The 12,415-nt window shown below is 40.9% G+C and overlaps 1 protein-coding gene across 1 annotated transcript in view; it reads right to left on the bottom strand.

Annotated features, from left to right (window-relative positions):
* The window catches only part of CFAP61 (cilia and flagella associated protein 61), a 263,247-nt gene that overhangs the window by 41,090 nt on the left and 209,742 nt on the right, over positions 1-12,415 (bottom strand). The window lies entirely within an intron of this gene.

The raw sequence follows: 12,415 nt of genomic DNA, 5'->3' as shown, positions 1-12,415 counted from the left end.
CAAATATCACAGTGGGAAGATGGGGGGAAGTGACATATACTAGAAAGACCTTAGGTATTTTTAGGGTGTTGATGTCCCAACCATAATACTTTGTTTTAAAATTGGGTATTTATTTATTTATTTATTTATTTATTTTATTTCAGCATATTATGGGGGCACAAATGTTAAGGTTATGTATATTTCCCTTGCCCCCCTCCTCCCTCGAGTCAGAGCTTCAAGTGTGTCCATCCCCCAGATGGTTGACATCAAACTCATTATATATGTATATACCCATCCCCTCCTCCCCCCTCAACCTGCCAAACACCTGACAAATGTTATTCCTATATGTCCACTTAGGTGTTGATTACAATACATCTTTGTTAGGTACAGTCACCATACTGTGCTATCAAACACTGAATTTATTCCTTGTGTCTAACTGTATGTCTGTAGCCTTTAACCCACTTCTCTTCCTCCTTCCCTCTCCCTGCACTCAGCTTTTCCATCCTCTGGTATCTATCATTCCACTCTCCACCTCCCTGTGATCAAATTTTTTAGCTCCCAGGTATGAGAACATGCAATATTTGTCTCTTTGTGCCTGGCTTATTTCACTTAAGATAATAATCTATAGTTCCATCCATGTTGCTGCAAATGACAGGGTTTCATTCTTTTTTATGGGCAAATTGTATTCCATTGTGTGTATGCACCACATCTTCTTTATCCATTCATGCTTTGATGGGCATTTAGGTTGCTTCCATATCTTTGCTATTGTGAATAATACTGCAATAAATATGCAAGTGCAGGTATTTCTTTGATATATTGATCTCTTTCCCTTTGGGTAGATACCCGGGAGTGGGAGTGCTGGATTGAATAGTAATGCTATTTTTAGTTTTTGGAGAAATCTCCATACTGTTTTCCATAGTGGCTATACTAGTTTATATTCCCACTAACGGTGTATAAGAATTCCCTTTTCTCTCACCAATATCCACTATTTTTGTCTTTTTAATAATGGCCATTTTGACTGGGGTAAGATTGTGGTTTTGATTTGCATTTCTCTGATAGTGAGTGATGTCGAGCACTTTTTCATACACCAGTTGGCCATTTGCATGTCTTCTTTTGAGAAAGGGTTATTCATGCCTGTTGACCACTTTTTAATGAGATAATTTGATTTTTGTCCTGTTGAGTTGTTGAGTTCCTTATATACTCCAAGACCCCTAGTTTTAATGAGAACAAGATTAGCAATAAAAAATAGACACATGTTGTGTCCAACGGACTTTGGCCCCACCTTGGTCTATATTTCCAGATTGAAGGATGACCATCTCTGGAAGAAGTGAGGTTCAAAAATTTAGGTTCAAGGCCGGGCGCTGTGGCTCACGCCTGTAATCCTAGCTCTTGGGAGGCCGAGGCGGGCGGATTGCTCAAGGTCAGGAGTTCAAAACCAGCCTGAGCAAGAGCGAGACCCCGTCTCTACTATAAATAGAAAGAAATTAATTGGCCAACTGATACATATATAAAAAAAAAAAATTAGCCGGGCATGGTGGCGCATGCCTGTAGTCCCAGCTACCCGGGAGGCTGAGGCAGGAGGATCGCTTGAGCCCAGGAGTTTGAGGTTGCTGTGAGCGAGGCTGACGCCACGGCACTCACTCTAGCCTGGGCAACAAAGCGAGACTCTGTCTCAAAAAAAAAAAAAAAAAAAAAAAATTTAGGTTCAGCCTCATAGCCTATGATAACAGTTGGAGAAACACTGCTGGGTAAGGCCAGAGAACCATCAGTGCAGAACCCCCAAACCAAGTATGTGAGCAAACCCGACCTAAATTGCCTTCTATGAGGTGCAGAGATAGATTATAATTAAATGACTGGGCAGCAAAACGAAGAGAATGCACTTTGATTTTAGCAAATCATTTGGGAAAGGATTCTTTACAAGGCTATCAAACAGAACAGGTATTATCCGAAGTAAAACAGACAAAGAAGAACACTTTAAAGAGTCTACTGAAAGGCAGGTTGATGACGTGGCATATGGCCGGCAGGGAAGCTCGTGAAGGAAGAGCATATTGGGAGAACTATCATCTAACACCTTTTAGGTATGGACAAAAAAATTGAGAAGTTGGAGTGGGCAGTCATGGTTCAAGAAGATTTTGATAAATCTGGGGAAAATGGGCAGCTGGAAGTTAGTGTGTGGTTTACTCCTGGACACAGCAAAAGACTGCTGACCACAGGGGAATGGAAAAACGTTTTCAAGTCATGATGAAATGATTTCAACTGGAGTTGAATAAATGAATGAGGGGACTATCTGGGTTTGCGGCATCCTGCTTTGCAGCTCCAAATGTCAGAGAGAGCACAAGGTGGCTTTCCTAAGGGAACAACTGCTGGAGCTTCAGTCTCACCGCTGTAAAAGGTAACGGCAGCCTTTTAAAGGGCCTGCTCAGCTCCCATTTAGATTATTGTGCGCGGCAGCACTTACCCACTAAGAATAGGCCACTGGAGTGTTCGGGAAAGTGTGGAGGAGGATGCGGGTGTCTCAGGGCAGTCTTTGAGAGCCGAACACGTTAAGATGTGAAAAGAGGTGATTTAATCAAGGTTTCTGAGTACCTGATGGGCTTGTACAAAGAAGCTAGGGCAAGACCTATTCACGCCGTGAGAATAAATGATGTACAGACTATTAATTAAGGCAAAGGGAGGGGGGAGATTCAGTGTGTAAGACTTTTCTTTTGCAGAGTCATTGGTAAGTGGAAGCAAAAGAAGATGAGCTGGAGTTACGAAAGCAGAGAAGACCCAGGCCAGGCCTCGTTATAGTCCCTGGCAGGCAGCACCTCAGGAGGATGCCTCAGCCTCCCTTCTCCTCTCCACCCGCAGCTGCCGTTGCCTGACGTCTCCAGCACCCTCAGCCAAGTCCCTTCCGCCACCGCCAGCGTCCTGAAGGGAGGAGCGGTGTCAGCAGGGCGGGAGGCCTTAGCGGGCAGGGGGACTGCAGTGTGTGCATGTGTGTGAGTGTGCATGGGGACACAGATGCTCTTAAGGGGAGGTTGGGAAAAGGAAAATGTAACTACGTATTGGTGTGAATTTAAATGCTGGTTGGTTCAGAAGGAAACAAATGATATAAAATTGGCTGTATTCTTTTTCCAAAGTGGTAAATCAATCAATTGATCAATTTGTCTTTTTCTCCCTCTCTCTCTCTCTCTCTCTCTCTCTCTCTCTCTCTCTCTCTCTCTCTCTCTCTCTCTCTCTCTCATACACACAGAATCACCAGCGGCGAATTAGTTCTCTCCCTCTTCAGCGCCTGCAGTTTGTACTGGTGCTCTGAGGTTAAAAACAAAGAACAAAATATAGGCAGGATCCAAGCCAGCCCGGGCTGCAGACCCTTAGCTGCACTGTGGCTCTGCGACAGCTGTCCGCCTGCGTGTCACTGTGTCTGGCTGCTCGACCGCCACCTCATGTCCCCATATGGCTCCAAGCGAGCCAGGCACAGGCAGCCAGGGTCTGCTTGGGAGGCCTTGACTGCCACAGCACCACCTGACGTTCGTGGGTGCCACCAGGCCTGTCAGCACGGCCCTAGCCTGCACCGTTCTGGCCCCTGATGGAGTGAGACTACATCCGGGGACGTGGAGAGGAAGGTTCGAGAAGGCTTCTCTGAATGTGCAGAGGAACTGATCCTGGAGTCAGGCTTGACTTGTGGAACAACGGAGCAGCTGGTTGACGCTCAGCCCTCCCTGCATCCAGCACGGCCTCAGCCATGGAGGATGGACGTGCACAAAGGAAACGTGCCCGGGTTTGAACAAGAGATCTGGCCGGTGCTGCCAAGGTCAGGAAAACAATCGGTAATCATATCGTGGCCAAAATCAGCTAAGCCATTCACCCTGCTTGGAAAGAGCCCTGCCAGCCAGTCTGACAACAGACAGGGCGGCACTGCTGGGCCAAGAGTTAGCACTGGGACCTGGCAGTGTTTTGTGGCACTTGAGAAGAATGTGGCCGCAGCTGCGTGTGCACACTGACACACATGTGGGAGTGACTGACAAGGCAGGGCGGTACTCTCAGGACCTCACTTAAAAAGGAAACTGAAGGGACCATCTTCCTGCCCCGATTCTTTTCTGACAGATGTCAGTCGGCAGCTCCTAATATCCAGTGTCGTCCATTCTTATCTTGCCATCCCAAATATTCACTCTTAACAAATCAAATTAACTTTAAAATGATCACTATCATCAGTTAACAGTTGTCCCCCACTAGTCTCAACTCACCAAGTCTGTCTGTTTCAAAGGAGAAACAGACCAGGCAGGGCTTTGAATTTGGTCAAATGTGAAAACATTTTTGTTTTTCATAGAAGGTTTTTAGCATATCATTCATCACTAAGCAAAATTTTTCTTTAGCAAACAACTGATTTCCCTCCAGCTGAAATATTTTGGGCAAGGTTGACAGCAACAATAAAATCCTATGAACAAGCTAAGGAGCGAATGAATTCATTTTCTAAATATTTGTATTTTTCTTTGTTAAAAGTATTATTTTCTTTGTGACAGGGTCTTGCTTTGTTTCCTGGGCTAGAGTGCAGTGGTATCACCATAGCTCCCTGCAGCCTTAAACTCCTGGGCACAAGTGATCCTCCTGCCTCAGGCTCCCAAGTAGCTGGGAGTATAGGTACGTGCCATGATGCTGGCTAATTTTTCTATTTTTTGTGGAGACAGGGTCTTGCTCTTGCTCAGGCTGATCTCGAACTCCAGAGTTCTAGCAATTCTCCCACCTCAGCCTCCCAGAGTGCTAGGATTACACGTGCGAGCCAATGTACCGGCCTTATTTTTCTTTATTTAAGATAAATATTGGAGTCAAGTATACAAAGATTTGAGGAAGGAAAGCCCATGATTGAAGAATTTGATTATTAAAATGTAGCTTATATTTGAAAGCATTAGGAAGATATTCTTATACATAAAAGATTTTAGGAATTAAGTACTGTTTCTGGGGGAAAAGTAAAAATCCATTCATGATAAAAATGCCCAGCAAGGTGGGACTGCAAACTAGTTCAATCTCTGTGGAAAGCAATATGGAGATACCTCAAAGCAATATCAGTAGATCTACCATTTGATCCAGCAATTCCACTACGGGGCATCTACCCAAAAGATCAAAAGTCACTTTATGAAAAAGACACCTGCACTTGAATGTTTATAGCAGCACAATTCACAATTGCAAAGCTATGGAAACAACCCAAGTGCCCATCAGTTCATGAGTGGATTAAGAAAATTCGGTATATGTATACCATGGAATACTACTCAGCTTTAAGAAACAATGGCGATATAGCACCTCTTGTATATTCCTGGATACAGCTGGAACCCATTCTACTAAGTGAAGTATCTCAAGAATGGAAAAACCAGCACCACATGTACTCACCAGCAAATTGGTATTAACGGATCAACACCTAAGTGGACATATAGGAGTAACATTTATCAGGTGTCGGGAGGATGGGAGGGGGGAGGAGGGGATGGGTATATACAACCACAACGAGTAAGATGTGCAACATTCAGAGGATGGACACACTTGAAGCTCTTACTCGAGGGGAGAGGGGGGCATGGGCAATATAAGTAACCTTAACACTTGTACCCCCATAATACGCTAAAATAAAAAAAAATGCCCAGCAAGCCAGTAATCAAAAGGAACTTTCATAATCTGATAAAAGGCATCTACAAAAACATATACAGCAAATATCAAACACTTATATTGAACACATTCCCTCTGAGATTAGAAAGAGGCAAGGGTGCCATTCCTCATGATTCCCATGATATTTTTTACTATGAAGCTTAGCCACTGTAGTAAGACAAGAAAAATAAAAATTATAAAGGTTGGAAAAGAAGAAACAAAGTTGTCAATATTTGTAGATGATAAAATTTTTCTATGTGGAAATCTAAAAGAATCTGTAAGTAAATTATTTGAATCAATGAGATAGTTTAGGACATTTGCAGAACACAGAGCCATAGAAAAAGTTAGTGGATTTCTATATATCAGCAACAATCAATAAGAAAACCATATTTATAGTAGCAATAAAAATATAAAGCACCTTGGAATCATATCGAACAAAAATTGTGCAAGCTACTTAAGAAGAAAATGATAAAACCTTATTGAAAGACATTAAAGAATACCTATATAAAGCAAGACCTCTACTGTGTTATGATATTAGAGTCAATATCCAAGATGTTAATTCTTGCTTAATTGATCTAAGATTTAATTTATTTCCTATCAAATCCAGTGGGCCTTTTCACAGAGCTTGACAAGTTGATTATAATAAAATTATTGGAAGAGCAAAAGGCCAAAAATATCCAAGACAACCTTGAAGTAGACAGATTAAATTAAACTAAGAATAATTGTTGACACCATAAAGAAAGTAAAAAGATAAGCCTCAAAGAGGGAGAAGATATACCAAAAATATATAACCAACACAAGTTTGTATGCTGAGTTTGTAAATAAATAACTCCTGTGAATTAATAAGAAGAAGACAACCCAAAAGAAAAATGGATAAATGTCATAAATAGGCATTTCACAGAAACAACCACAAATGACCTAGGAACAAATGAAAAGGTACTTAATTAACTTCATTATTAATCAGAGAAGGGAAAATCAAAGCCATAGGAAGATATTTTTGCATACCACAAGACTGGCCAAATTTTAAAGTCGAACAGTAGCAAGATTTGACAGGGCTGGGAAGCCAGAGGAACTCTCATGCTCTGCTCGGGGATGGCTTAAATAGATACAACTACAGTCACGTGTGACTTAATGATGGAGATACGTTCTGAGAAATGCATCATGGGACAGTTTCATCATGGGAACATCATAGAGTCCCTTACTCCAACCTAGACAATGTAGCCTACTACACATCTAGGCATATGGTATATATGGCCTATTGTTCCTAAGCTACCAACCTTGATAGTATGTGACTGTATTGAATACCGTCTGAAGCAACTGTAACACAATGGTAAGTATTTGAAAATCTAAACGTAGAAAAGGTACCGTAAAAATATGGTATTAAAGGTAAAAAGACAGCCGGGCGCTGTGGCTCACGCCTGTAATCCTAGCTCTTGGGAGGCCGAGGCGGGCGGATTGCTCAAGGTCAGGAGTTCAAAACCAGCCTGAGCAAGAGCGAGACCCTGTCTCTACTATAAATAGAAAGAAATTAATTGGCCAACTGATATATATATAAAAAAAAAAATTAGCCGGGCATGGTGGCGCATGCCTGTAGTCCCAGCTACTCGGGAGGCTGAGGCAGAAGGCTCACTCAAGCCCAGGAGTTTGAGGTTGCTGTGAGCTAGGCTGACGCCACGGCACTCACTCTAGCCTGGACAACAAAGCGAGACTCTGTCTCAAAAAAAAAAAAAAAAAAAAAAAAAAAGGTAAAAAGAGAGATACCGATGTAGGGCACTTACCATGAATGGAGCTTGTGGAACTAGAAATTGCCCCGGTAAGTCAGAAGGTGAGTGGTGAGTGAATGTGAAGGCCTGAGACATTACTGTACACTACTGTAGACTTTATAAATACTATGTATACACTAAGCCTGTACTAAATGTATGAAAAAATGCTTTTCTTTCTTCAGTAATAATAACTGTAGCTTACAGTAATTTTTTACTTCACTTTTTAATATTCTAAAACTTTTTGACTCTTTTATGAGAATACTTAGCTTAAAACACAAGCACATTGTACAGCTGTACAAAAATATTTTCTTTCTCTATATCCTGATTCTATAAAGATGTTATACTTTTTAAAACTTCTATTATTATTGTTTTACTTTTTAGGTTCTTTTGTTAAAAACTAAGAGACAAACACACATTAGCCTAGACCAGGGGTGGGGAAACTTTTCATGTTGGAAGGCAACATTAATTAATCTGCAATCAAATAAGGCTGCATTTCAAGAAGCTTCAATTAAATATACTTAACATATAAATTATTTTGTAAAAATCTAACTACTATGTACTTAATAATTTCAAAAATGAAAACTGTTAATTTTAATGATAACTAACCTTTTAATGACTTCATTCAGTCTGCTTTTTGTTGGAAAGCATTTGAATATTTGTGGTTGCAGCAGGGAGGTACCCAGTTTCAGTTGATCCTCTAGATGGGTATCAGTCATTTGTGACTTTAGGGCATCTTGATTTGGGTTAGGTAGGAGAATGTAGATTCACAGCAATAAGTGGTTGAAAAGCAAGAAAGCATTTTTTGGGCGTGTTGCTGAAGGTGTGGGTATTCTATTCATTTTTCCATATTTCAATTGACTCTTGCTTAGCATCAAACAATGACTTTAAAATGTCATCTACTGAGAGCTCAATCAATTCCATCCGTAGTTATTTAGGTGCCTTTGTGATATCAACTAGGTGAGGCTGAAATCCTAATTTGAGTGTGATGTCATGATTCTCAAAGTCAGTGAGCCTTTCATTTTCTATACATTCTTAGTTGTCCAGCTAATTTCTTTCTATTTTTTTAGTAGAGACGAGGTCTCGCTCTTGCTCAGGATGGTCTCGAACTCCCGAGCTCAAACGATCCGCCTGTCTCGGCCTCCCAGAGTGCTAGGATTACAGGCATGAACCACCGTGCCCGGCCTAACACACTTTCGAATGATAGGGCAAATCCATATTTGCCTCATTGTTCAACTTTAGCATGTTACAAAACAGAGAATGCTATGTTGTTAACAATACTTATAACTTGTTGCAAAGTGTCACTTAAAATAGTAGCACAGAGATTTTGCTGAAGCAACATACAATGAAAAGAAATGAGAGCATCCGGATCTGTTAATACTTTTTTAATCTGTGCGATAAACCTTTCATGTTTTCCTGTCATGGAAGGTGCACCATCTGGACGTACACTCACTAAGTTTACCAAATTCAGTTGAACTTCACAGCATTCATCTTTAAAGTTGTTGAAGATATCTATTCCCTGTGTTCTGTTCATAAGAGTGCCCAAAGTAAGTAACTCTTTGTGGCAAAGAAAATCTTTTGTTATGATCTGAATGAAGTATGAAGCCTGCATCAAGTCAGTAGTATCAGTTGATTCATCCAAAGCAAATGAATAATATATATTTTCCTTCTGAAGTATCGCATGAGTTTGTTCTGTTAAGCAGAAGGCTATTTCATGCTGCCAATCAGTTATGGTTCTCTTTGAAAGAGGCGAACCTTTCTTTGAAACGTTATCAGGGTCTAAGTATCCTACAACTTTGATGACGCATTCTTTCACAATTTCTACATCACTGAATGGCTTCCCTTTTTTCCTGAGTATATAAGCTACTTTATAAGTTGTTTCAGTGGCATTATTTCCAGGTCTTATTGCAGCCAAAAAGAACTGTCTTTGCTTTAGCTTTTCATCTTTTAATTTCTGCAGATACAACCTTTGGTGCCTCTCCCTCCAATTTAAAATATTTGCGGTCCTTATGAGTGTTATAATGCTGATGAGCATTCAATTTCTTTAATGTTGGTACTGCAGGATCATAAAGCAAGCAAATCATCTTATCTTTAGCAGAAACAAGATAATATTGTAATTCCCAATCCTCACTAAAAAAATCTATTTCCTTCCCTTAGCATTCTCTTGGTCTTCTTTGACATGATGTGCTGTTAAGCAGACAGAACTAAAAAAATACTCTCGAGCTGTGCAATTATTCATAAATTCCACTTCAAATAGATACACAGTGCGTCGTGGTCAAAAGCTGATAACAGACTGGCATACTCCACCCCCAAAAACTCTCATCAACCAGCCCCGTGCAGTAGTGGCGCCAGTCAGGTGGCGGAAATGACAACTAAATCATGAGTGTACCAGCTGTCAATTTAGCCCTTATGGTTTACTAATGTTCTAATTATGCTGGTCAATCTGGGAGGATTATTTTGCTGAGACTTATTTCATTCTTTGGTATTTTAAATGCATTCATTTTAAAAATAAAATAAAAAGATAAAAGATAAACAAAAAATGTATTAATAAAAGGATTTGCTCTGTAAAATTTGGGTTCAGTCAAAAAGCACACACTTAAGAAGGCCACTTGTGGCCTTAAGACTGCAGGTTCCCCATCCCTGGCCTAGGCCTACACCTGAGGTCAGGATCATCAATATCACTGCTTTCCCCTCCTCATCTTGTTCCACTGGAAAGACTGCAGATTCAGTAACATGCATGGAGCTCTCATCTCCTATGATAACAATGCCTTCTTCTGGAATACTTTCTTCTCTGAAGAATCTGCCTGAGGCTGTTTTACAGTTAACTTTAAAAAAAAATAAGTAGGAGGAATACACTCTAGAATAATGACACTAATAAAAGCATAGGAGGAATACACTCTAGAATAATGACACTAATAAAAGCATAGTATAGTAAATACATTAACTACTTAGTCACTTATTTTCATTAGCAAGTATTATGTACTATACCTGAATTGTATGTGCTATGTTCTTTCTCATGCCACTGGTAGCACAATAGATTTGTTTACACCAGTATCACCACAGACACACGAGTAATGCATTGTGCTAGGCAATAGGAATGTATTCCTAGGCAACGGGAATTTTTCAGCTCCATTACAGTCTTATGGTACCACCGTTACATATATGGTCCATCGCTGACCAAAACTTCATTAGGTAGCACATGACTGTACTTTGGAAAACAACTGGGCATCAGCTACTACAGTGGAAGGCGTGCATATCCTGTGACCCAGCAGTTTTAGGGGTAGGGTATTGTAGAGAAATCCTGCACGGGAGGTATGTTCACAACATTCACAATATTGTTTGTAATGGCGCCAAACCAGAAACAATTTAAACATCCACCAACAAGAAAATCCGTGAACTGTGACACAGTCACGTAATGGACTACTACTATACAGCAGGGAGAACAAATGAACTATAGCTACATATATCAACATGGACGGTTCTCACAAACATGGTGCTATACAGAATGGTGACTTTCTTTGGTAAGCCACAGATTTGATTCAAAAGTAGGCAAAATAAATTAACATATTATTTAGGAAATCACACACGTATATGTGCACATCTTTAAAACAAAGTTTGGGAAACTACTACTCTCAGACCAAATCTAGCCAGGTTCCTGTTTTGGCTCTCAGATTAAGAAGCCCAAGGCCCTTCTGAAAGACGCCTGTTTTGGTAAATGAAGCTTTGTTGCCATACAACTGTGTTCATTAGTTTATGTATTGTCTATGGCTGCTTTAATTAACTCTACGAGAGCAGAGTTAAGTATTTGCAACAGTGGTCATGTCTGCCCTTTATAGAAAAAGTTTGCTGATCTTTGCTTTACAGGAAACAGAACGTCTAACTGAAATTCAGGATGGTGGCCACCTCCTGAGACAGAGGTGGGTGTGATCAGAGAGGGGCTTCCAGTAATTCCAATAATTCCTGAGGTAAGAAATTACTTCTTATTGTAGGTGGTAGACACATAGATTTCCAGTATAATTTTATCCTAAGTGTACATACATGTTTCACATACTTTTTTGTTTGTATAATGTATTCTACAATTAAAAAATTTTTGAGAGGGAGAAGATTGAGTCTGATCCCAGCAGTCATCCCTATGGGCACCGAGAACACTAAAATTCTATGATTTACATTCTACTTCTGTTATCTGGTACTATCTGGCTCTGTCATCATCTTGTTTTGTGGATAGAGGGAAATTCTCCCAACCTTGCTTAAGCAGCAAGCCCTTTTCTGTGACAGAGTCTCACTCTGTTGCCTGGGCTAGAGTGCCGTGGCATCCGCCTAGCTCACAGCAACCTCAAACTCCTGGGCTCAAGCAATCCTTCTGCCTCAGCCTCCCGAGTAGCTGGGGCTATAGGCATGCACCACCATGCAGGCTAATTTTTTCTATATATTTTTAGTTGGCCAATTAATTTCTTTCTATTTTTAGTAGAGACAGGGTCTTGCTCTTGCTCAGGCTGGTTTCGAACTCTTGACCTTGAGTGATCCACCCGCCTTGGCCTCCCAGAGTGCTAGGATTATAGGCATGAGCCACCGCGCCCGGCCTAGCAGGCTGCATCTGGAAGTAGCTTATCATTCTAAAATTCTGTGCCTTCCTAATGGTACAGGATGAAGAGTGTTACAGACCTTGAAAGTACAAAGATTTGGATCACTAGCCTCACTGACCTGTCAGTATAGGAATTCCCTTACTGATGACCTGGACAAAATGGTGGCACCAGTCTGCTTGAGCATATACCATAAGGAAGAAGGCTGAAATCACAAACATCTTTTCCTATGGCTGTGGAGTTCCCATCAGGACCAGATTCTTCTACAGCCTGCTCCCAAATCTACCTCTTAAGTTTCTGACCACTCCTCTTAGCAGCCCCATGGGGAAAGGGACTTGAATATCATCTCATCTGAGCCCATCGTGGTGGGCCTGGTTGCACAACTGGGGTCCAGGTCACGATAGCCAGGTGTGCACACATCTGGAATCCATGCACTTCCTCCAATGACCCTTTACTCTCCAGTTTATTATTTTTTTTTTTTTT

The sequence above is a fragment of the Microcebus murinus genome, chromosome 16, assembly GCF_040939455.1.
Source record: "Microcebus murinus isolate Inina chromosome 16, M.murinus_Inina_mat1.0, whole genome shotgun sequence".
NCBI lineage: Eukaryota > Metazoa > Chordata > Mammalia > Primates > Cheirogaleidae > Microcebus > Microcebus murinus.
This window is presented reverse-complemented; position numbering and strand designations above follow the sequence as displayed.